Below are 6,000 nucleotides of genomic sequence, written 5' to 3' on the forward strand. Positions count from 1 at the left end.
CAGATTAGAGTACGAAAGTTTTGAATTTTGAAAATTGAATAAAAGACAAGCTGTAAGAACTTTGTAAGTTTTTGGAGTGACGAATACATAACAAGTTTGAATTTAAAAGTCATCAAGAAGTTTTTATTTTAATTTTATTCCAGTAATTATTTTTGAGAAGAAGTTTTATTTTAGTTTAAACTTTATTTATTTCAGATTTTATTTTATTTTTAAACCTTCACAAAAGTTTTAAATTTCAAAGCTAACCCCTCATGTGACAGGAAAACGGTACATAAAAATTGCGCAACATAAAAAACAATTTATGCTATATTTTGCATATATTATGTAAATTAAAACTGGTAAATTCTAAACTTTTTATTTTAGTTTAAATTTTTATGTTATTTTTATAAAATTTTTTAATTGGTTTATTTAAATTTTTAAAATATATACATTTTCTTGTTTTTTATTAGCAAGGTACTAGTACGCCACACAGCCACGTCGTGTCGTAACAGGCTTCGATAAAGTTGCAATATGAAATTACAAATGTATAGCTTATTTCATCGCCAGATTTTCTACAGAAAGGTAACCATAAAGTCAATTATACAAAAAAGAATTTGATACTTAAATGACGCGTCCTAAAACTAATAATTGTAAACATTAAATTTTTATACAACATTTAAGGATTACATTCGAAATAAAAGACTCTGTATTCCAATATTTAAGAACGACAGACTGTTATCTTTGCATTGGATTTAAATGAGAATGTGAAAATAAATTTATTTATAAAACAGAGCCATTTGTGAAAAATTATGTTATTTAACAAAGTAGTAAGCATTTGTTGGGCGAAACAGGAATGTGATGTAAAAGAAATGTTAATACGCAACTCCCATAGTCTTTGACGTTGACCTTATATGTTATAAAGCTAGTTTAAATAAGATATTGTAACAAAAACAGATTATATAACTATACTAAAAGCTTATTAAATATATTTTCGGTTAAACTTTGAAACACTCAAGTATATGCGCCTTTTCTTACCAATTAATAAAACTGTAGTTCCTGGAGCATCTAATGTAGTTTTTTATATAATAATATAGTTTCACATCCTTGGACTAAATCAGAGATGAAATGTTATTATAAAATGTTACATTCGTATTTTAATAACATAAAAATATTTAATACACTGTCCAAATTACTTATTAGTTCTAGTACAGATAACAAAAAAGATAACAAACGTAAATATAAAATAAATGTACTGTAGTTATTGTTTATTAGCAGTACCAACTTGAGATTAACAGTACCAACTCTTTCCCCTCTTGTAAGATACACTGGATGGAGCTGTACTCAAATACAATTACTGTTGTCGTCGTAGAGCTCTATTACGAGTATTAGAATAGCATGTCGTAGTCACTGGTAAAAGACACAGAATCTTTTATCCTGATCCCGAGATACTACATAGAGCTATATTGAATTGTAGAATTAGTTTTATGGATTTGGTTTATTATGTTATTATGTTTTCAGCAGTATCGTTTTTAAACCGTATTAAATAGAGCTATAAAAATACGTTTGATAGGATATTGCTACATTTCATAATATTTATTATAGTTGAAATTTATCATCGATTTTTAAAAATATTTCATAGGCTGTCGTTAGTAAATATTTATTCTGAATTATCTTTAAACTGGAATTTTAACAATTCTCATAAAAACTATATAACCAAAGTTGACTATATAAGTTTGTTAAAGAAATAATTTGAAAAAATTCCAAAAACATAAGAGTTTGAACATTATGAATACACATCTGGAGGAATCAAACTTTAATAATCATATTATACCAATAATACATATATAAATAATAAATTGTAACAAGAATATTTAGCCACCTCTTGTTTGCTCGACTGAATTTCTTGTTTCAATTCAAACAAACTCTGAACTGGATAGAAAAAAAACTTTTTCCAAAATTATTCCAGGACTGATATATCGGCATTAAGACAATTTGTGATGATATTTTTCAGTTTGAGATGTTTAGTATGGGTATAAAATAGCAGAGGTAATCAAAACTATTGTCTTAAAATCACGATAAGTGATAAGTCTAGTGAGAAAAATAAAGAATATTCCTTGCAAATTTCGTCGCACTTCCTCTCCTTTGGAAAGTATTAGCACACAATGTCTGCTATTGAAATGTAATATATGTACTAAATGGCTTTTATCAGTCTTTAAGTTTCGGGATACTTTAAATAATTGCAGAGATACGAATAGATCAAACAGATCTATTACTTATTATACCTAAACATTTTGGAATCTTGCGTTAGAATAAGATTTTTAATATGGATTGTTGGATTAAAATGTACTTAATCTTAGGGTGAAAAAGTACGATAATGACACTAAGTCCTTCATAGGTTACTTTATTAAAATATGCGCCTTCTAACGGCCTGTGAATACATTATACGATCTCTGTTTAATAAACTGGTAAAGGAGTTTTATTAGTTATCCCTTAACACTAATACAGTTTAGAGGGGTGTTTTGTTTCAAATGTTAGTACAAATATAATACTACAATATCCATTTTTAAATATTACATACACTAAAATGTTAACTAAAAGTAAGATTAAGTAAATAACGATTTTTTTTCTTAGCAATATTCTTTAAAGTTTATTGCTACAGGGCTACCCATGAAAATGTTACCATTTTTTTTTTAAAGAAGTAGCAGTTAATTATGGATGGGAACTCACGGTGTCTCCTAATTCACAGTTTGTACACGCCGTCCCATCGTGTAGAAGTCCAGGCTGTACAAGAAAGTCCTTTGAGATGTACCGGTCTATGATAAATCCTGAGTTATGGGAAATGTAATAACTCCTTATTCCTAATGGAAGCAGAATAGCTATTAGAATTCGCCAAACCTTAAAAGTTTATTTTTGGAATTTTTGGCCAAAAACGTGCTCTTGAATACTACAAGCGATCCTAAGTTTCCAGGCTACATACGCTAATAATGCACTACATCGACTGAAAACGTCCATCTTTTTAAAATATCATATTTAATTTATTGCAATTTTAAATTGTATACAAATCCGATTGATATGCAAGAGAGGTTGTAGTGACTAAATAATATAAGTAGAGAAACGACAATTCTGTGAGAATAACATTGTGCTTACTTTAATTTGTAAATGAAGTAATCATGATTTGAATAAAAACTGTAGAATAATACCTCTATAGGTAATTCCCAATTCCTATTTGCCAGGAAGAGTGCCAGAGACTACATTAGTATGAATGAATTAAAGCGTATAATCGCATTTATCTGTAAGCTGGCTTCTAAGATCATTTAGAATTGTACTGAACTCATTTAGTAGAGTGCTTGGATTATATTGTTAAAAATGTATTATTTACTATTAAATATACACATTTTAGGTCGATATCGTAAAAGAAATAGCTTCACCGAGCATACCTCCGTGTAGGCACTCAAAATTAGTAGGTGGTGAATTTGATATTGCGAAAAAGATAAAACTGTCACATGTGATTGTTTGTGATGATTGTTTTTGACAAGTAACCAACAGTGTTACCATTTTCAATATACCTTTCATTCCAGAACAATTGCATCCTTTGTGTATAGGACAGTAAAACAAAACCAACGTTGGGAAACTCACAATTGTACAGCTCTCCTGAATACATGTCAATAAAATAAACCGACATATTGCATTTCTCATAGTATTTTGATTTGAAACCATAATCTGATAAAATCTTTAACTATAGAAATGGCCTAATTGGACATCTATGTTTAGTAAAATGATTATTTTGTTGACTATATTCACAACTAGACTATTACGTTTTCTACACTTAATGTTATTTTTATAGTAGTATTTTATTTATGTTGTAATTATTTAACTTCATAGCAAAACATTAACCTTTATTTATTGTCAGCCATAGTAAATTAAAATAAAGTTAACAATTCCATTTTTTTAGCAGAATCTCAAGTTTTTATTTTCGGCGCTGCTATTTTCATTCGAACCATTTTCAGATCACCATTCTACACTTTCTTAAAACTCAATATTATGTATTATGCTGACCAGTTTAACTATTTGCAGTGATTTAACAATACTAATAACCTCTATATTATTTGAGCACAGTAGAATGTAATCCATCTATCTAAAATTAGTGTTGACCAATTTTCCAGCAGCTAGTACCAGCATATTTCTGATTAAGCATAGTCTTATGATAATAAAGTGCAATTTGTTCTTACTCCGACCTCCTTATTTAAGTTTGTTTTAATAATAGTGTCCTATACTTTCACTAGGTAATAAAGCTAGTAATTAGTTTTGTAGTAATATTAAAGATTTTCTGAATATTTCCGTTACGTAAGCGACTCCTATGTGAAGTTCATACCGCGTACAGTTTGATTAACAATAACATGGAAGCAATATAACTATTATAAAATCTGCAGCATACCAAATTTTGCTCTATGCTTCTTTAAAAATTTCTACATGAATACCACATAAAATATGTAAATATTTCATCATTCTACTATCATTCACAATACTATCATTTGTAAAATAATTAACATTTCTATATGTAACTGTGGTTTCCCTCCAACGGATGCTACTTAAAATGGTTTTATTTTATGCTAAAGGTATTAGCTAAAAAAATGGTGTATTCGTATTAAAAGAAATTACAGATTTATTTATTTAACCTTTATTTGTTAAATTATTGTTTCTCTTATTTCTAAAAGAGATGAGTTATATGTTTGAAATTTTGTATGGAACTTCAACAAAGCCTGTCACGTGCCTTACTCCTACCTTTTACGTAGTTGAAATTAAATTATTTTTCTTGTAAGATTATTTAGTTGCTATTAAATTATTTAGTGAATATCTAAATGAAGCCTATGATTTGTGATGTATATAAATCTACAAAATTGTCATTATTAACGAAAAGAGGGATAGATATTACCCGAGTCACAAATAATAATTTGTATAGGACATAAGGATGAATACAAGGTAAGTTATTATTTTTATAAAGAAGAATGTTTGTCTAGATATTATTATAACCCAATTAAGCAAAGCATACTTAAACTTTGTTTTTACTCAACCCTTCACTCAAAACAGTTTATTTGCATTGCTAATACAGCAACATTTACATTTAGCATCCACTTGTTTGCCGGCTTACATAAAAGCTTTAACTAATGTTATGCGGAAAACATATTTACTAAGATAGCTGTGCTTGTGCTTGCAGCTCATTTATAAAACTTGTGTGTTAAATATTTTATTTATTCACTATATACTATATTAACAACCATATTATATTTACTGATGGAACAATTGTAATTTATGACTGGCAAGTACTGGAATATATTCCTTTCCTTGTATCCAATTTGTATATAATTATCTATTTTGGCTGAAAATGTAGTGACTTATCCGTTTGTCTATACGTTTATCTGTCCGCTTAACATCTCATAAGAGAATACATCTTTAGACTTTAAATTATGCTTGAAGCTTTATTTCTATATAAACAAAGCTGAATTCTATGAACTCCATGGGGTTAGTGAATATTTTTATATTGCTGTTATGGGTGCAAATGACGATAACGGATAAAAATGCCGAAAAAAAAATAATTGACTAAACAAAACCCAGTATACTCATACGAGATTTTAATATGCAAACCTTTTATTCACAGTCGAAACCGAAAAAATAATAATGTCGAACATCGATGTTCATTGTAATTAGATACATTTTAGCGCGCTCTTACGTTTACGTTGTAGTACACTCTCTAGCACAATGCAACTTATATTATGGGAATAATGCTTTTTAAAGTGGGATTTTATCATGTAAAAGGATATGTAGAGAAAGATATAATACGTAGACTTTTAGTTTTTCATGAAACTTTATTTCCAATCAGGGAGTAATGTGTTGTATGTTGGTTCGTATCCAACCATGCACCTTTGGTGAGCAGTATTTGGCATAAGCAATATTCTGTGTGATTTCCTGTCTGTTTATATGCCTACTGGACATGTTCAGAATGAAATGAGTTATATATTTGAA

The sequence above is a fragment of the Homalodisca vitripennis genome, chromosome 5 (genome assembly GCF_021130785.1).
Source record: "Homalodisca vitripennis isolate AUS2020 chromosome 5, UT_GWSS_2.1, whole genome shotgun sequence".
Classification (NCBI taxonomy): Eukaryota; Metazoa; Arthropoda; class Insecta; order Hemiptera; family Cicadellidae; genus Homalodisca; species Homalodisca vitripennis.